This window comes from Homarus americanus, unplaced genomic scaffold (assembly GCF_018991925.1).
Source record: "Homarus americanus isolate GMGI-L3 unplaced genomic scaffold, GMGI_Hamer_2.0 scaffold8148, whole genome shotgun sequence".
NCBI classification, from domain to species: Eukaryota; Metazoa; Arthropoda; class Malacostraca; order Decapoda; family Nephropidae; genus Homarus; species Homarus americanus.
Window position 1 is genome coordinate 689,219 of NW_024721643.1, and position 22,212 is coordinate 711,430.

Sequence of the window (22,212 nt, forward strand, 5' to 3'; positions counted from 1 at the left end):
GGTAAAGAGAAGTCAGGATGCGACTGATATAACTGTATAACGAGAACGGTGAGTGTGAGTGTGTGTGTGTGTGTGGCTGGAGGTTAGTACGTGAGAATGGGAGCCCGTAGATCGAAAAGTAGAACTGGGGATGATGATGAAATAATGATGATGATGATGCGGACGATGATGATGGCGATAATTATGAGATGATGATTATGATGATGAGGACGCTGATGATGGCGTTGATGATTATGATGATGATTATGACGATGATGGTTAAATTATCGTACTAGTATGGAAACGATCATAAACAAATATCCATAACTACAACAAATACAACTGCTACAACTAAAACAAATACAACTACTGCAACAACGACCACTACAACTACAACTACTAAATCAACTAGTACTACTACAACAACCACCACCACCACACTTGATTGATTACATATAAATTTATTTGTTTATATCATTATTCGACAGGACGTAACTTGTTTGTAATTGTTTATGCCTAAGTTTACACGAGTGATCAGCTTGTCTACATATACATAAAATTACCCTTGATGTGCCCAAAAATGTAAATCTTTTGCTAATAAACATTTACATTCTAGTTTGCACACATCGTAACTGCTGCTTGTTTATTAATACTTATACTCAAATTCGCAAGAAAAAACAGTTTGCTGTAAAAATAGTGATTTTTTTTCTTTTAAATTTTCTGTAATCTTTTAGTGTACTTTTCTTTTACTTCCTTAAGTGTATATTCAAGTGTTTTATTTAGTTTTATGAAAGTGTGTTTTGCTTTTTAATGTGTGTGTGTGTGTGTGTTTTATTGTGTAGTCAAAAGTGTTTGTATAGTGTTTAAAGTGTTCTTAAAAGAGCGTCTCCTGGATGCCGGGGGCTCAGCATACAAGACCTACCTACCTGACGAAGAGGAAGCGTGGGGGGCGGGCGTGGGGAGCAGGGGGTGGGGGGTTAACTGGGAGATGTGGCCCCGGCGCGGAGACACCTGTCATGGACAAACGCTGATACACGGAGACGCAACGCCGAGGTGGGAGAGATGGACGCGGTGGCAAGACAAAGAGACAGAGATTGGGTGCGCGGAGAGAGAGAGAGAGAGAGAGAGAGAGAGAGAGACCAGGTTAACCTCAAATGTCAACAAGAGTGGATAGGTGGGTGGGTGGTGGTGACAGGTTAAAGGGTGGCTGGGAAGTCTCTGCCACCCACTGTGTAAATATGGGTGGGTGCTGGGTGGTGGTGATAGGTTAAAGGGTGGTTGGGAAGTCTGTGCCACCCACGGCCTTTGATTTTAGTATAGGAACGAACCACTGGGCTTTAACATACTGCATACTCAATACTGTAGTTCGTTCCTGCTTCACTCATACATGGTCGACAGTGAGGAGGCGTCACAGGCAGCACCAGCGTAAGTAGAGTGTGTGGTAAAGTGTAGTCGTTGCAACCCACGTTATCAGTTTTATCTTGAAACTATAAGCACACAGATATCAGCTGACGCATATATCACCAAGTCCTCCTCTGTTAGATATAGCATTAAATTATTTACTGCGCAGAATTATATATTTATTATTGCTACAACTTACTAGAAATTAATTCGTAAACGGTATAATTTTTTTCTATTTCATTCGATGCATCATTTAACATCATAAGTTAGCCAAATTATACCCAAAGAAAGTTAACTAAGGTTGGGTCAGGTCAAGTCAGGTTAGGTTATGATGATCTACAATATCGTCTATAGCCGAAGTTAAAAAAACACACACCAGTACTATACAAACTGTCGATATTGGACAACTATTCCTATTTACACACACAGACTAATAGTGCTAAATTGGGAACACTGAGAAATGACGATCAACTTCAGCGTGACATACATTGAAGACTATAAGCAAAAATATATATATATATATATATATATACGAACAGTAACTCAAATTCATAAGTTTATTTCCCTAGCGTTAACCACTGAGCACATTATGGGGCACTCAATGAACTACAGCTGTACAAACAACACGGCCTGGAAACCTTGCTGAAACGCATAGTGGGTGAGTGTGTGTGTTTAGCCAGACACAGCCACCCTGACGTTAATTGTGGTGAGGAGACATTATTGTTGCGAGTCTTGTGGCACAAAATTAATTTAGTAGAGGTAAACGCAGTTGTAATACAAGAACACCCGGGCTAAAGATACTAATGTACAACTTTCTCGTCCAGACTAAATTCTCGGGAATATAATTTCAGCGCGGCAGACAATTTACCATGGTGACAAATTTATCAATAACATTTACCAGTTATAGAGAGAATGACTTAAATAAGACGGCATTATATGAAAACCTCCTTTAAAGGGTCAAGGTGCTGTAGGTTAGGTTAGGAAAGCCGAGCAAACATCCAAGTATTGAAATAAGGACATTATGTAACACTTGAAACCTACGCTAGTCTTTTACCTTATACCGACAGAAATAATTACCATGCCGGGTACCTTACCTTTATTATATAACAAACAAATCATAATTGAGCTCATGAATAATAATAAACAGTAAAGTGGAGAGAAAATATCACAAATGCATAAAACAATTGAGTTAAAAGTCCAAGAGATCTTTGCCTTGAGGGTAAGAGAAATGTAGTGGGAAAATTACAACCCACACACGAAAGCTTCACTATTCTGGTCGGCCATGATAAAACACGCACACACACACATACCAGTATATACATCAGGTTATTTGAGGTGACTTTCTCCTCTGAATATCGAATTGTAAACTATACAAGACGCGTCATCAAGGCTAATTTTCGTAAAACTTGAAATGTTGACTATAGCAAATTTCACCAGCATAAATCTCACACGTACAAAAAAAAACCTTCACGCTCACTCAACCATAACCCAAGAATGTTGAGTTAAAAAAATATATATATACTTCATCTAATCAGACCAATTACATTTGGAGTAGTAATTTAGTCTTTAAAACTCCCAGGTTATGAGCTACTCCCGGCGTAGAGAACCTGTTTGTTGGGTATCTTAATAGTGTCAAGTTACTTCATGGTAGAAGCAAGCCTTGAGTAGGAGGGATGTGGGCCAACAGTGTGTGAGGGAGGGAGGGAGGGAGGGGAGGACGTCTCACAAGCCACATCAAACTTTAATCAAATGTCGTTCTTAATTGTTAAGTTATCTGACGTCTAGTGTAGAATCAAGAGGCTATGTATGTATGGATGCTTAAACTGCTTAAATATCGAGGTACCTTATACGCTGAAAAACAAGCTAATTACCATCAGTGACGAGCATACGGGTATTTGCTGAATTATAATAGTTCTCCCTAGACCAGATATAAATAAAGACTAAAGCTGCATTTTGTCTACTTAAGAAACTGCTTACTAATCCTGCCAGCTGGTAAGTAGCTACATAATAGGTAACATCAGTTAACAACATTCAGCTGACACAGGAAGTGCAGCTGACTACACGCTCACCACTACCCTGACAAATACGACGTCTTCTGAATGTGTGTTTACAGAGTATAATTTTATCAACACATTGAGCCACTCAAATATATTTTTTTTTATTATAATAGAAAACATTTTAGATACTTAAAGCTCTTTTTTCCTAACTTAAAAATTATATCGTTCCAAATCATTTGTAAAGGGTAACAAATTGTGACCGTTAGGGGCTTCTCATATCAAGACATTTATTAGAATATCATATATGTATCACTGACCTTATCATGTGGGGCTAATAATGGCCACAATACAATGACAGATACTGGCGTAATGTCACAAAACAAGGACTTTAACTCACGTTCCAAGAAGCTGCTTGAGCAGGTATTTGTCTGCTACCGACGGCATCTTTCCTTCTTCTTTCTCCTTCTTGGTAGACTTTTTGGCCGTCTCCTTCTTGGAGCCAAAGAGCGGCATGACCTACACGGTATGTGCCACGCTGACCACCGTGGCCCTTTACACTACTGCCACAACACAACCAACCACCTTCACTCACTCCCTCTGATCTCTCTATAATCAACACTTATCTAATGCACTTCTCATATAACTCAACACTGACGGATGTTATACACGCTCTTTGATGCTCTCTTTATTATGAAAGAGGCTCTCTATTTTCCTATATTGTGTCCCAGCTCTCTATCTTCCACAACACTGCGATGCACCTGCTGGTGAGCCTCGTTCTCACTTACAACGTGTTGTAGCCACCTCAGCTATCGGCTACTCTACCATACATTCACCTCAACTTGGGTATTCACTCCTGAGGATCAGAGGTAAGTGGGCGTAGAATGACGAGGAACCATGTTGGAGAGCGGCAAGAGCAGAGGCATGTGATCACCTTGTGACGGGACGACCACCACTGAGCCGCAGTCACTGTCTAGCCGAGCCTTGAGCGACTGCGCGGCCCACACGCTGTACTGAGCGTGCGCCGCCCCGCCCCCACCCCACACACACACACACACGCTCACACATACATACAGGCACACTTTTCAATATAGAGAGGTCGACCGGACAGCGGTCTAGTTTTCGTTCGCTCTGCGCAGTGACGTCACGTGAACTATAGCTGGCTCCCCCTCCCTCCTGTAGTCTGTCTATCTTTACAGTACCATCATCATAACCCCGTTTCCTATATCCTGGTATAGGGAGGTTCAGCTCGGAAAGATGTAGCTATAGGAGAGGCTATCTAAAAGGGTCTGGCCACTTTCGTCCTTTCATAGTGGAGGGAAGGGAAGCTGGCATTATTTGAATATTCTTACTAATTTCCTGAAATTCAAACGCTTATTTCAGTGCAATTTATCTGTGCACTTGAGTTCATAAGAGCCTCTTCTGAAATGTTTCCGTATTAGTGAGTATGCATCTAAAAAGGGGGAATAAATATATCATGATACTTATATTTTATTTACACACAGGTTATAAATAAATAACATGATTTACATCAACTGTAACCCATGGCCATCTGTTTTTCCTGCTTTCATTTTTATATTTTCATAAATTTTATATTTTCACCTCTGCAATTCTTACTTTTTTTCTTATTTATCCTAATACTGCTGTTCAGTTTAAAGAACACATTCTGGCAAAGAAGGATAAAACATCCTGGGGTACATCAACTTCAACACTATCTCAGACTGTCCCCATGTACAGCCTTAAATACGTCTCGTAATGGTTAATAGAGTGTCAGAAGGAACATACAGTTCACTTGTATATTTCTTCTGACCATGTTTTGGTCATGTACTGTATGTGCACTCAGTGACTGTCTGGCCTAAGTGAGGGCATTTCACAAAACCTTCTTACAATATAGCCATCAACGTACCTATGAATTTCCTCTTCCATGACTAGATCCATTGCTTTACCGTCATTCTCGTCAGGGTTCATAAGCTCTCCTAGGTTTTCATTAAACTCATCACTTAACTTTTTTCTACTTCATTGCCAATATCCAAGTCTTTGAAACACTGATTAGCTATACAGAGTTCTGCTGCCAGCTCTCTGCCATTTGTTTGTCTAAGATCAATATTTCTTGACAAGCAGTCAAATTTATCATTAGTTGTGTTAGATTTCTCAGAAATTCGTGAAACGTCTTTCCCAGGAGTAACTTCTTGAGCCTGAACTTAAAATTCACAGCATTTGGATGGTCGTATGTTCCATGCATCTGTCTTATGTACCCAAACAAATGCTCCAGACAATCTTGATTTAGTTATCTAGTTAGAATGAATTCAAGATTAAAAGACTTCTGGAGCATTTTGTACAGCCCTGTAAGTGATCGAGATGATAATATTTCCCCTTTCTGAAACTTGTAAAGGCCTTTCAACAGTGGATTTTTACTCTCATTGTTGTCACCACTTCAATCATTCTATGCAGATCATTTACTTGGCCACACAAATTAATTCCAAATGCATTAAGTGATTCCTTTTCACCAAACTTATGAGAAGAATTCATGTCAAACCATTCGTCCACCAGATTTATGAAGTCAGCAGTTTCCTTCCAATTTCTACTCTCCAGTAGACCTCTTTCTCCAAGATATTTCAGTGAGCTAGAGCTTGTTTTTGACAACAATTGGACTGCATATTTAACTCGCTGTCGTTGCTGACCCCATACATTTAAATGCATTTCACTTAGTTTGTATGCTAAACCATACTCTCTCTTACTTGCTGTCATCATTTCCCGAATAGATGAATCAGTTATAAAGCTTCCATCCTGAAGGTAAAAATCCTGAATCAAGAAAATTATTCCTAATTAATTTAATCAAATGTGGCACGTCACATTCTTTAAACTGTATTGAGCACACCCGGGCACAGTCTGCATTGATGTCATCAGCTCGGCAATTGGAATAAACCCACCGCTGTCTACATTGTTTTTCCTTTGGAAATAGGAAATATTTAATGCTTGATCCTGCTGGGTTTTTCTTGTATTATTGCATCAATATACTGAGTCGGCCGACCTCTCTAAATTGACCCTCTACATTGACCTTGACTTTTACATACCTTCTTACACACACTTGCGGGAGATACGAAAATCCCGTTCATACAACTCATCCCATCACATCCTTTATTAGCATATCTGTTCATCTCTCGCTTCAACGTTAAGTGAACTACATCTTAGGAGAGGTGAATGTTTAACAAGGTGTGTGATGAAGGAATCCCACCATGTTCACATCGTTCCCAGAACTCCTGCAAGAGCCATACACCCAGTTTGTCAATTTTCCTTTGTTCCTTAACTCATTGTATTTCTCGACATACCTTAATCCAGCGTCTTCAAGAATCTCCCATATCCATCTCGCCTGCCCACAACAATACTTGTCTCATCTTAAGCAAACTCGTCGCATATTTTCAAGGTCTCACAAGGAACGCAGGTGGTGTGACGCCTTGTGGTGTCGATCTCATCCAAACTTGTCACGTTCGTTTTGGTCTGAAAGGAAAGGGGATATATGAGTTTGTTTATACATTATGTGTAAAACATTTCGTCATTCTACAACAAACTTTTCATGTACTCTTGTAAACCCCTAGTGGTGGTGTGCACCCAGGTGTGAGGTCAGACACACACACACATGTGGTGTAATGTGTTACGAGTTGGGGATTTAGAATATAGTTAAAAGTCTACCCAGATCCCAACAGGCAACAACAACAAAAAACAAAGACAATCGGACTATAAAAGGGTAGACAAAGGATGCGAGTTTTTGTTGTGTATAATAAAGTACCATAAATTCCTTAACAAAATATTCAGCTTTCTATAATTTACCCTTAACCATACTTAACCTAAACATTAACAGTATATACATATTTATACAACATACAATAATTTGAAGCAAGGTGGAGGCGGGGAAGCAATATAAGATTACAAATACTTAAGTACGGAGCTGAGGTGGCTGCCGAGTAAGGCTGCGTATTGTAGAAGACGGTAGGTAGTCACTGTGCCGTAGGTTTCCAGAATAGGTGATCCTGTGATCACATCCCAGATTAAACTGAACTCTCATCGAACTGGAGCTGATGAAGAAGACTTTGAGGAGGTGACGCAACAACCAGGATATGGAGAAGGGAAACCCCGGAGTGGTAACTAAGAGTAGTCATAATCGGGTTTCGTCCCTAGATGGCGTTGCTCGTGGTGCTGGGTAGGTAGATCATGACAATTGATGGCGTGGTTCGTAACAAATGTATATATCAATTAAACAAGACATGATCTCCCCGCCTACCCACTGATTCACTCTCCCACCTATTCCCACCCATCGTCCATCTACACCCACCCCCCTTACCTTCATCCACCACCCACCCACACCAACCCACGTCCTAGTCTCAACCACCGGCCATCCACACCAACCCACGTCCTACTCTCACCCACCTCTTACCTCCACCCACCAGGAATTTTTTTAAGGAGTCAGCGTTGAGAAAGATTCGTTCTGGTGTGTTTTCAGTGAGTGGGACGACCACCTTAACCAGGGTCTATAAAAACGTGAGTCGTGAGAAGCTTTGAGTAACTCTGCGTGTGTGTGTAGGTGTGTAGGTTAAGGCACCACTTGCATGATATCGTCCATCTACACCCACCCCCCTTACCTTCATCCACCACCCACCCACACCAACCCACGTCAACCTTTATAATACTGTCACCAGGTGTAAACTAGTACCTGTGCTTTATGCCTGTATCATCACGTGGACAGTACTGTAGTCTGACTTTCTACCTGGTCTTGTACTTTTGATCCCTAGTTAACTTTCTAGGTGTAAATTCTCGACACTTCAGGTTCCGTTACTCACTGCTACGAACACCTCACCTGACTGACTGGATGAGAGAGAACTTCAACGCAACCACTGACTGACTTGACTGACTGACTGACTGACCCACTGAAAGAAACTCCCCCAACCCTCTAGAATCAATCACTCCAAACTAACGCAGCTGTTAACATATTACGGTACAGTCACAGCAACATGTCAATGTCATACTGTAAACCACCAAAGATTCGAAGCACCTAGTTAGTTATGGTTCAAGTTTCTGGGTAATTCTGACGCCATTTTTTAGCAGGAGTCGTTGTGTTGTCCCTTAAGTGAGTCAGCACCGTTCTCACAGGATTAGTTAAGAGGCAGATTTAACTTACAATCTTCTGAGAATTCTTTCCTTGCTCAATTTATCTCAATTTCAGGAATGAATGGATGGTGGTAGAGATGGTGGTAGGGATGGTTATCGTGATAGTGGTGGTAGGGATGGTGGTAGAGATGGTGGTAGGGATGGTTATCGTGATAGTGGTGGTAGGGATGGTGGTAGGGATGGTTATAGTGATAGTGGTGGTAGAGATGGTGGTAATGATGGTTGTTATACTGGTAGTGGTGGTGGTGATGGTAGTGGTGCCTAGTGGTAGTAATAGCGGTAATGGTAGTATAGTATCCTCCTGAACACTACCGTACCTACCATTTCATTAAACCTACACCACACACCCATATAATACCGCACTACCACCACTATAACCCCCCCCCCCACTACTGCAATAACCTACCACGCTCTAAACAGCCTAATGTGAAGTGACGTAAATAGAAAAAAAAAAGTAAACACAAACAGAGTCAAGGGTGCAAGAGCGTGTCAAGCCAGTTTTAAGTCTCGGCTCATGACACCAGTAACGAGTTATCCTCCCTGCTGGACGCGCCTTGTTGGGACTGTGTGTTGAAGTAGTTGCCAGATAAGAGCTGTGCGCTGGAGTGTGTCGAAAATTAAATTCCACGGATCAACATGAACATTATTATCCTCTTACAAGTTTATATTCTACCTGGTGATTTAAATACTCTAAATGCTAACTAAACTTAACCACAGCTGATTTAACTTAACGTAACCTAAACTAATCTAACTTAACCTAACCTAATCCCACTCCCTCAGGTATCGTTAAGGTGTTGAATCATCAGGTTAAATACTGTAAGCTTCCGAGAGGAGGGTGGGGGTGGCTAATCTTCAGGTGATCCAATACCAACTTTTTTTCTCCATATTTCTGGAAGTGTTCACCTGTACCTGTCTGCTCATTATGTCAACATTAAGGTGAGCTCTGGCCTCGGGTCTGGTTAGGTTAAGTTGAATGTCGATTAGTTTAGAGTAGAGTTAGCTGAGTGGTAGATTAGGGTAGGGTTGGATTAGGTACGGTTGGATTAGATTTGGTTAAGTTAGTAGTAGGTTAGGTTAGCTCTGGGGAGGATTATCGTAGGTATGATTAGGTTAGGTTGGTTAGTTTAGGTTACTTTAAGGGTAGATTAAGGTAAGTTACGTTTTGGGTAAGTTAGGTTAGGAGTCTAAATATTGGTCCGGGTCATAACTGTCACTTACTGCATCATGCTATGGCCGTCACATAATAACTCTGTGTGTGTGTGTGTGTGTGTGTGTGTGTGTGTGTGGTCTCATACCTGTCAAGCAGGCAAGCGCACATAATGAAGATAAACTGCGAGTTGCAAGCCTGGAACCTCACACACACACACACCTCGTATCTCGCGTCACCATCAACTGATATCTAAAACAGTCTTGTCGTGGGCTAATTAAATCTTTTGCCAGGTAAGAGAGACAAAAAAATTAATCGTTAAACTATCAACACCCACTAATCTATCCACACCCCTACACCTACCCCACCACTCCCTCACCATTACCTGCGTGTGGGAATGTGGAATTGTTGTGAGGTAGCGGTGATTGTGTCAAGATGTGTGGACATGGTCGTCGTGTCGTGTGTTTAATGCTTGGAGGGGAGTACAGTACCAGGACACACACCACCTGTTTACTGCTTGACGCCTTCCTTCCAACATGTGTACGTGGCAGCTTCGTCTCCCGTTTGTTTTGGTGTAGTGTGTAGTGAAACGATCGGTTCAGTTTGTTCATGGGTGGGTGGGTATGGGTATGGGTGGGTGGGTATGGTGTGGGTGGGTGGGTGGGTATGGGTGGGTGGGTGGGTGGGTGGGTGGGTGGGTGGGTGCGTGGGTGGGTGTAATAATAATAATAATAAACGGTTTATTAATAGAGTTGCAGCCGGTGGCTGAAAATATACAGACTTACATTTGATTTAGACATAATGATATAATGTGCATTGAATACATTTACAGGGCTGTACAGTACATAAATCAGGAGTTGTTTATTATTTTAACAATAGATGGGATGGTGCTGTTCTTATATCTATCGGTGCGGGCTCTTATGGGCTGAATTTTGTTGTAGTGGCGGACTGCGCGAGTTGGGTGGGGGGCTGCAGGTGGCAGGAGGTGGCGATGACGAGGGTGGTGCAGAAGTCCACTGCCAAACCTTTCCAGTGCTTGGTGGTGGTCACTGAGGGATGGCATTTCCAGGGTGGAGAGAGCGTTGGTCTAGCCGGAGTATTCTGCGCCGAGCATGATTCTGCAGGCCCTTTTCTGTACCTTCTCTAGCTGACGTTGTTGGGTGGAGTTGAGAGAAGACCAGGCTGGTGACGCATACGTTAGTTTGGGGAGAATAAAGGCGTTGTAGATGGTTCTCAGCTCTGGCGTGGGTGTCCCAAGTGACCTAAGTCGTCGTAGCATGTAGAGACGATACGAGGCTGCCTTGACTGTGTTATTTACATGGGCCTTCCAGTCAAGTTTGTTGTCTATGGTTACACCCAGAGTTTGGCAGACTGCACCAGCTGGAGAGGATGGGCACCCACTGTGACTGCTGGGGCTTGCACTGGAGTGGTGGCGGTATTGATGTGCATGACTACGGTTTTGGTGTGGTTGATGGTGACCTTGTTCTCCGTAGTCCATGCCTGTAGCCTGTCCAGGGTGCCTTGTGGCGATGAGTAGTCTGGTGCAGTGTTGTCCACTGAAACCCCCACAGTATGGGTGGGTGGGTGGGTGGGTGTGTGGGTGTGGTCGAGGACGGGAATTACACTCACTGACTGACGTTCTTTTCAACATCTGACAAAGTTCAAGATCACACACAAGTATCTCCCCCGTTATAACGTGTATCTCCCCCGTTATAACGTATGGCCTGGCAGTAATGACCACCTTACACCGACCATATTCAGATTTGTTTTCCAGCTTAGACTTCGGTGATGGGTTAGCGAATGTGCTTATTCAGATTCACCTCCCCCCCCCCAATCTTAGGTCAAGGTCAGAGGTAAATAGCTGTTATCATACTCTAGGTCATCTGTGTACATCGGACTAAAGATTTCGCCAAAGGTCACCAGAACGGTCAAATCTCCGCCAGGTGTTCACGGTTAATGAGAAGACTTTCACAGCTGACTCACACCAGGTAATAACTGACCAGGTGTAAATTTGGGTCCAATCTGGTTGGTTGAAAGTCGTGTTAAAGGTCACCGAAAACCACCAATAGGAATTACCACCTTATACTCCAGCGACCACCTTATACTCCAGCCACCACCTTATACTCCAGCCACCACCTTATACTCCAGCCACCACCTTATACTCCAGCCACCACCTTATACTCCAGCCACCACCTTATACTCCAGCCACCACCTTACTCGCAAGAAACATGTGTTGGCTATACACAAAACAGCCAGCTTGTATAAGGGTGTGTACGAAGCACCACTTTTTTTATTTATGGGGATTAGCCCACCCGGGCACAGGTCACTGACCCACATCAGGGCCGAAAATGCAATAATAATAATAATAATAATAATAATAATAATAATAATAATAATAATAATAATAATAACAATAATAATAATAACTCTTATTATTATAATTAATAAAAATAACCATAAATACAAAAACGAAAAAAAATAAATCAAGAATGAGAAACGATATACATTATGTATGTTGTGTTATCAAAGTAAGAGAAACAATTGAGACCCTGCAACTGTGTGTAAATGAGGCAGAAAGTCAGATCAGCAACCTGGGACTTGGTCACAATTTTCGTTATGCCATATGGCAGCAGGGTCCACCATTAGACAACACATGCTTCCAATATCTTCCCAGGCGGTAGTACCTCCCTGTTTGATAGCTGCTTACTACCTACTACCTCTCTTATACAATCATCAGCTGCGTTAGACCTTCCCTGGCTGACAGACTGACATACAATTTTTATCCAGGTGTGTGGGGGAAGGTGTGTGGGGGAAGGTGTGTGGGGGAAGGTGTGTAGGGGAAGAGTGACCCCGCCCAGGCACCAGAGCCAACAGGTGAACGCTTACATTAAGTAATTTAAACTTTCAACAAACTTACAGGCCTTAATTGTCCTTCCCTCCGCCAGTGTGTGAGGGGGTTATTTACACCACCCTGGACCCTGTTGTTGTGGTTGTTGTTAGCTGTTGTATTTATAATTAACTACAACCCCAACCAAACTTAACCTAAATTAATCTAACCTAATCTAATGATATATTTCTTCCTCTAATACAATATACTGCACTTTTATCCTGCGTGATAATGCTTACAAGCTACAAACACACACACCTCCTCCCCCACCCCCCCACACCCGTCATTAAACATCGGGTTGTGGGCCACCTGATACACCGGTAATTAGGCGCCAGGTGTATGTGTGTGTGTCCACGCCGCTGACCCTCTGCGTGGACGGTGGTGTAATGAACGCCAGGTGAGGAGGAAAGGTATATTGTTCCCACACCTCTGATGTTTTATACTGGACTGTGGTATAACGTGTCTGCCACAGTGAATGGTTAGGTTAGGTAGTGTGGTTAGGTTTAGGTTAGGTAGTGTGGTTAGGTTTAGGTTAGGTAGTGTGGTTAGGTTTAGGTAGTGTGGTTAGGTTTAGATTTAGGTAATGTGGTTAGGTTTAGGATGTGGTGGTGGAGGACACGAGAAGGACAGCTGTAAATTGACTGTCAGCCTGGTCACTGATCATTACCCTTGTTGATGGTCTTGTACACACACACACACAACACACCCACCAGACACACACACCCACCACCACACACTCCACATAGACAAACAACACCACACACCCCACAACACCACACACCCCACAACACCACACACTCCACATACACAAACAACACCACCACAACACACACACCACAACACACTCCACATACACAAACATAACCCCCACCACACACACACACATCCCACAACACCACACACTCCACATAGACAAACAATACCTCCACCACAACACCACACACTCCACATACACAAACATAACCACACACACACACACACACACACACACACACACTCCACATACACAAGCATAACCCCCACCACACACATACACACACACTCTCACCAGTTCATCTCTCCCTCAGGAGCTTCCCTACACATGGCCGTCGACCCCCAAGACACAGGGAAAAACATAAGTTTGTTTTTATCGTGAAATCTGTCAGTAAAACCCACATGTGCATTGATCACTACGGAGGCCACAGTCAACACATTACCTACACGAACCAGAGATTAGGTAAGTCACTTTACTCTTGGCGTATTATGTTCATACAAATGTGACAAAGCGCTCTTTATGAACTCTTCCTCTGTATATTAATGTCAGATATCACGTTTGTAAGAGAGAGCTAGAGAGAGCAAGAGAGAGAGAGAGAGCAAAGCAAAAGAGAGCAAGAGAGACAGAGCAAAGGAAAAGAGAGAGAGCGAGAGAGAGCAAGAGGGAGGGAGGGAGAGCTAGCAAGAGAGACGGCAAGAGAGAGAGGGAGAAGCACAGCTCGCTATTTCCGCTTCAAAAATGGGTCGTGTTGAAGTTTGGGGGAGACGGGCGGGCAGAGACGGACTTGGATAGAGTGAACCGAGTGAAAACATTCCTACAGTAATGATGGAAAAGGCATTCTCGCGGCGGCTATTTCCGGAAGCCCTATTGTGTTGACTCGGCGAGGACATTCAATTTGCCAAGGCGATTTAAGGCTCGAGATGAATACTACGTCGCCATGGTGGTAGGATGGTGGTGCTGGTGGGGAAGAGGGTGGTGATGAGAGATAGTGGTAGGAGGTGGTGGTGGTGGTGGTAGGAGGTGGTGGTGGTAGGAGGTGATGGTGGTGGTAGGAGGTAATGGTGGTGGTGAAGAGGGTGGTGATCAGAGGTGGTGGTGAAGGTGATAGGTGGTGGTGAAGAGGGTGGTGATAAGAGGTAGTGGTGAAGGTGATAGAAGGTGGACGGGTATGGTGGGGTAGTGGTGGAGGGTGGAAGACGAGTGTGTGATGCAGCAGTAGAATAGTGTCAGGTTATGGTGAAGTACATAGCGATAGATGGTGTTGCAATGTTGATAGCGATAGTGAACACCTGATAGTCCACACCTGACCACCATTAGTGATAGCTTCAACTAACATTAACCATCACAACCAACAAATCAAGTTTTTGTTAAGTCAGATCATGTTAGGTTAGGTCAGGTCATCATGGGTTAAGTTGGGTATAATGTATGGTTATGATTTAGTTCGGTTATGTTAGGATTAAGTTAAGTTCGCTTAGGATTAAAGTTCAATAAGCTAGGACTTAAGTTTCATTAGGTTAGGATTAAGTGCGGTTCGGTTAGGTTAGGTTAAGTACGGATTAACTTTGGCCAGGATGGGATTAAGTTAGTTTTAGGCAACTATAATGAGGTTTTGTTTAGTGAGAGGAGGTGGCACTAAAGCACTTGGAGCAGGTTGGTAATAAAGGCAGGTAATGGCACAATACACCGAGAGGTAAGGAGCAGGTAGGTAGAGCAGGTGACAGCAGGTTTACGGAGAGAACTGCCTACCTAAAACTTTTACCTGGTGGTGTTGGGAGGGGGTAGGGGAGGGAAGGGGGTAGGGGAGGGAAGGGGGTAGGGGAGGGGGGAGGAGAGGAGGAAGGTCTTGTGGCCACTACAGTATTTTTGTGAAACTTTTCCTCCAGTCTAAATGTTTAAAAAAAAGTTCCCCGTTCATTCTCCGTTTACTATTATTATTCATTTTTTTCTATCTCCTGTTTTATCTCCGTCTATTACATAAGTTTGTGCATTTTTCTCCATTTAACACATTTAATCTTGTTAATCGTTTCATGACCTCTCTCCTTTTTTCTGGTTATTTTTTTCCCTCCTGTGAACATAGCGATAAGATCATACATACTCTTATCGTACTTCCCCACATCTCTCACTCGATCACTGCCGCTAGATAAACCAGTTCTGGGTCCTCATTCTCAGGGGTTCGTAGGTAAAATGTTCCTCCTAAGTGTAGATATAAAAATGACGTAAGATCAACAAGACTGACCAAATACAACACCACAATTACCATACTAAGACTCTTTGAATCAGAGAGACTCACACTTAACACTCCCTGGAAGACGACGTAAGAGTCTTTTGAGAAAGTCTCCACCTTAAATTGTCTCCTAGGTGTAAAGTGAATGTATCTAGTCAAGTCTCAACATAACCCTTTAATAGTATTCTTGGATGTTACTGTTTTATCACTTTTAATATTACTTTTGGGTGTGTTTTTATTTTCCATCTCAAGTCAAACAGTTAATCTCATTCTTTACACTTTCACTTACGAACCTTTGAATGACCCCTGATCACTTAACACGACCCAAGAGGTAGTAGGTACGGTCATCGTCATTCTTCACATTTAAGTAATAATACGTAAGGGTGACCAAGAACTGCTCCAAGCTGCGTAAGAGGCCAGAGGGTGCAGTAAAAAGTGAGTGGCGAAGAGGGGGCCGAGGGCGCTACGGGAGGGTAAAATATTAACCTCAATCTGCCAGCCAGCCAGTCAGTTATGTATTGTGTCCATGGAGACGGGCAACGAGGCTGAATAAACGCGCAAAACAATAAAAAAAAAAGTAAACTAATAAAGATCAAATTAAATCTATAACATTATAATTAGTACTTGTCCAGTCAATGACAGTGTGAGTGTTGTTGGTACAGTGTGTGTGTGTGTGTGTGGCTTTCTGGAGTGAGTGAGAAGCGGCAGGTGTTCCCATCACGCTCGCTGCTGTCGCTCTGAAAAATGGTTCCTGTCTGACTTAGTTGTTTATGCCATGTTCTGCACACTGCCTTCTGTTATTATCCTTTTCACTCTCATATACTGAGTACACGGCACGCTTGAGTATTTTGTTACTGATTACATAGTACTGAGAGAGAGAGAGAGAGAGAGAGAATATTTAAAGAAAAAGAAACTTGACGAAGAAAATTGCTTCCATGTTAAGGATGTTACATTGGAATTGAACAGTAGGACGTGTGTGTGTGTGGGTGAAGTGGTCACTGGTGGATGCAGCCCAGCCACACCACCACCACTACGCGTAACTAAAATTATCCCATCAACGTCCCTTCATAGTTTAGGTTCACGATGAAGTAGTAAACTATTGTGTAAATAAGTAATGTACGGTTTAACAGGTTTAGGAATATAGGCCTTAGCACGCCCAAAGCTTAGGTCGACGTTGAAAAGTTCGTTAACACGCATCATCAACCCCCATTCTGCAGGTAATTAGACATTAATAGGTCACAACCCACGTTTAGTTTGCTCTTATGACACAAGATAATCCAAGCCAATTGTGTTGGAGCCTCACGCCACCACCAGTAATAGTAAGCGTCATGACGTGTGCATGTCTCCCTCCACTGCAATTTGTTTTCTCAAAAAGACACACCAAATGGAGATAATTTTAGCCCACTAGATTGATTCTCGCGGCGTGACTTCTCTTGATCACCTACACGCCTCCAGTAAGGTTAAGTTGAGGCTGAATTAAATTAAGTCTGACTCGGTTGGGTTATGGTGATGGCGTGTGTGGGATTTCCTGGCTGGCGCCGCCAATGTATTTTTTTTTAGTTTATTGCCGAGGTCATGACATGAAGCACGGGAACTTGAGGTCAGTCTCTCTGTTACAGTTTGAATAATACGATATATTCATGTATTGCAAGACGTGAGGGTTAGTAGGTAAACATGATATAGTGGTGTCATGCTGTAATAAACAAGCAGTTATGATAAAATCCTACTTCACCTTTATATTGTTTGAGAAAAAAGAAGACAAACAGTGGACGTACAACAGCTGGGAGTGTGGCCAGTGTTTACTGTGATGGTATAATGTAATAACTGAGCTTTAACAACTAAGGTCTTGAAGCTCCTACTCTAAGTTACTACATACAATAGATATTAACGATTAAAATTTAAGAAAGATACATTTCTATTTATTTGCACAGTGTACATATTTTTTAAACGGCCTTGTTGGGTTATGCTCGGGTAAATTGACTTCCTTCTTGTTTACCTTCACTGTCTACTGTCTGTATATAGTCCGTATACCTGCACTGTCTATTTATACTTGTTGAGATCATGTCTCCTGTTTACGTTTTGGAGTTATTTGACCTTTGACACCATAAGAAAACATCAATAATAGTAAAATAAGACTAGACATCACAGCGTAATGGACCGAACGGCCAACCTGCCAATTTTCAAATTAATTGGCCCATAATTAAAGGAATGACGATTAAATGTTAACTGATAGCAAGATAAAAAATTAATATAAAAAATAAAGGAAAATCAACATGACACACATATATGCATACAGTATATATGCACAAAAATACAAATTACAGTTCTAGAAAGAACACACAAAGGACCCGGGAAATTACATATGAATTACTAGGCATGAGTTTGCAGACTTCACAGGCGCGGCAAAATATTTCATATGCTATAATACCGCTGTCACACTATTATCAAGGAACAGTTGCAGTGAAATCAGCATATATCAACATGTGCAGTGAAATCAGTCAATACCAACATTGCAGTGGTCAGCCAATATCAACATATGCAGTGAAGTCAGCCAATACCAACATATGCAGTGCAGTCAGCAAATACCAACAGATGCAGTGTGAAGTCAGCAGTAGGTACTGTCATCCCAGTCAATACTCAAATCCGCCATATCATGTCCGTTGCATCAGATAGCATGCCAAGAATCGCAAGGTTAGGGCGGGTACTCAAGCTGATAATAATCAAGTAACCTGTTATTTGCAACAAACATCTCTATTGCAAAATGAGCTGCCGTGGGCGGTGGTTCCTTTCACGGGAACTCTTGGAACCGAAGGTTGAAGTGAGACAGTGTGTGTGTGGGTGTGTGAAAGTTTTTAGTTAGGTGAGGTTAGGCTTGGCTAGGTTAAGATAGATTAGGTTAGGCTAAGTTATATTACGTTAAATTAGGTTAAGATGAGTTAGGGTACGTTAGGTTAGGTTAACTTGGGTTTGATTAGGTTAGGTTTGGTGAGGTTAAGTTTGGTTAGGTTAATATGAGTTAAGGTGGGTTGGGATACGTTTGGTTAAGAAGTGTTAGGTTAAGGATGGGTTGGGTTTGGTTAAGTTGGATTAGGTTAGGATATGCTAGGTTAAGCAAGGTTAGATTAAGTAAAGTTAGATTAGGGGTAAGTAAAGTTCGGTAAGGTTAAGTTTGGAGAAATTAAGATGGGAACTTCCAGGCTGAGATTCAACTTAACATAGGAGCCTGTCGGCTTTGCTGCAGCAACCGTCTGGCCGTGTACCTCATTTAAGCTCGGAGTCGACTCGCATATTCATCAGGCTTTTATACCCTACCAAGTTTGTGAGTTAACTGGCCATGACCCGAGCCAGAGAAGCTGGTGCGCCTGCCCACGACGCCTCAGATTAACATAAGTAAATACATAAATAAGAATTACACGTGAACAAGATACAGTATTTATGCAGGCAAGAAGCTCATCTCAAATAGGCTTCCAACACAACGTAATTTGAGTGTAAGATTGTTGAAATAAATGTTTTGAATGTGAGGACATAATCCATTGATGACTGGATAAAATATAAGGAATATTTGCTATCTATATTAGTAACCGCTGCAGTGTATACAGTCAGACTTGCTTAACCCAAAGCAACCACTAACGCTCGCCACAAAGCAGATAGCTTTTGGGGAGCTCTAAGCCGACTCTTTTGGGTGCCCCTCTCACCCTTCAAACTACATCCCTAAATCTCTTCATTTAAAAATCAGGTTCCTCCTCCTCCCCCATAAATGTAAACACCGCGTAAGAAAGTAGTACTTGTGTTATTCTAAATTTGCTTTCAAATTCTTAGCATTTTTGAGGGTGGCTTCATAGCTATTTATTAAGAGGACGTACATGGTTAACCTTTCATCACATACAGCCGTTGTTTTACTTACGGTTTGGGTAACTCAATAAACAAGCAAGTTTGGCAGAATAGCAGGGCTAGTTCCTGCAGTCATTTTTTAAACCTCTAACCATACTGTGAAATGAGTACTAAACAATGGTATTTAGACAGTATTCTCAAAATAAAAATAAACATAGAAGATTTTGATGGTAAATTTGCATTGTCACAGTTGACTTTTAGAAAGCAAAAATTTTTATTTTTCTAGTGTATTTGTGTTTAGACCGAATATGACCTTCATTTTTGGCGGACATTAGCGACTAAAAAATACACAAAAAGCACTAGAAAAACAAAAACCTAACCTAACTTAACTGACTCTCACCATATGAGGGAATCACCTATTTCTTACCTTATTGGCCTGGGTCTTGTTCGTCTTTGCATTCTGGGATTCTTACCCAACGCCACATGTGTTGGTCTTTGCGATATTTACATTCCGTCTTGCTCTTAGTACACTTTACTGAGGTTGGAAGAACACCATGTGATCGAAAAAATGCTATTCTTTCTACGGGTTTTTTTTCCAAAAACTCGCAATCAGCTCCATATACTTTAGGTGACATCCATCGCAGACTTCCATGGTCGGAACTGAACTTGAATTTCAAAATACGAGACCCAAAATAAAACTCGATTTTGATTGGGCCAAATATACTCTGCATAAGCAAAAACGCTTTTGATTGGCCGCGTGACGTGTACGGGTACGCCTGCGCGTCATGATTTATGAAGAAGACGCGAGACACGGGTGAGAGGCAGACGATAATGGCGGGAAATAATGGAAAATAAAAATTTATTTGGAAAAGCTGTCTCCGTTATTATACATTTCCGCCGGTGATGTAATAGATGAAAATTATCTTATAATTAGACGTCTTATGAACCGTGTGTAAACGCAATAATACCATTTTGATTTGTGGAATATGTAGCCGCTATACTGCCTAAATCACGTTATTTTCTAATTTGCCGGGTCACTGTATATGGCTAGTAGTTTGATTAGGCCATGACATCTTTGTCAAGAACCAAAGTAAACTTCAACTCAAATTTGGTATTGTAAAACGTAACACATGATAACATTCAAGAAATTACCTAACCTTATTCTCTGCAAGTGCTTCATCTTAATGTTTTTTCTTCCTTCGTTTTTCTGAACCGGAAGAACACAACCAAATCGGCTGTCTTTACTTCTCTCTGAACCTGAGGCGACTGAGGACTGTGCCAACTGCCAAGCCTAGATATCCAGATGAAAATTATCATACAAGTATCCAAAATTGTCGTTTTTCATCCACATTATCGTACATTATTATTGATTAATTTATCGAGTTATTAAACACTCATTTTATTTACATGAGCGCCTTCCGGGAAAGTTGCCAAACATTATAGCGTATTTCCCCTTGGCACTGTCATTATGGTAGGGACCGACTAGGGGGGCCCCCATAGTGGTTGGGACCCTACTCTCTGAGCGTATAGCGCAGTTCTTCATTTGCCGATGTTACTAAAACTAGATTCGAGACATGGCATTATCTCATTAGAAATATATGACAGCTGTTATATTTTAGTGTACTTTGTTCTACGTGTTTTAATGAGTGAGATAAATGTAGTAGTGGTTATTTGAATTTATTATCGCGTTAAATATCTCCCGTATAAAGCACTAAAAAGGCTAGGGTTAGCAGATCCTCCATAAAGCAGACCTGAAAAGACGACTAGTTATTGGTCGATTACTCATGGCGTATACTGTATTGTGAAACACTACCACAAAATGACGCTATCTTGTCTTGAATAACACGGCTTGTTTGATTAATGCATCGCTGTACCAGGATTATGATACGATACGATACATTTACTACCGGAATTTCAGTTTGTTGCAGGTCCATGCAAGTAACATTTGGTGGAGGTGACCGTCGTTCACAGACGCCATCCATATGTTATACTGTATCTTCCGCTCTCCCTAAAACAAACCCTTGAGTATATTCATGCAAACAATTCAGCTTGTTTTGTTTTTTAACCCGCAGTTGATTAAATGCTCCGGATATATTCTATAATGAAATAAAATGATCAGATTTGAGTCGATGTGATACAAGTTTGCTGGCCAAGCTGTGGTCGTTTGCACTGGGGCGTCTTGTTCCTTTACCTCCAATAATAAAAAAAGAAACATCGCTTGCAGTATCCATCCTGTTTGAGTAAGAGATAATATCACACTAGTTCACATGATCGGTTAAAATACTGATCTTTAAGAACTGGCTCTTGTGAAGCTCGTAGGCTTAAATTGTTTATCAGCCAGGGTAGAAAACCTGAGTTATCCCACACGTCATGGATTTATTATGAAGACTCTAGCGACTTCTTTAGCAAATAGTGATCATTTGTTCTTAAAGTGGCGTGCTATTAAGTGGCCAAACGTACCAGGTGTTCAGGGAAACATTGTTCTACTCATTTACCCAATTAAAAACGAAAACAACAATAGAACTGCACAAATACTAAGCAATACTCTAACCATTGAAAATAAGTACATATCAAATTTCTAGATATGTGAATGTGTTTGGTACACACGTGGAAACTTTGTGTCTGTTTATTTAATATGTTATTACCTTCATTTCAATATATCTAAGGTAGGAAGTATAATTATATATACTGCACTTAATGCATGGTGTTTTATGGAAAGCAGAAGCACAACCATGTCTTGTTAGATTCATTGCAAGCTAACAGCACAGCCGGCCATCTTATTACAATCTAATATTTTTTTTCTAAATTGAATAGAACCAAATATTGGAGTTT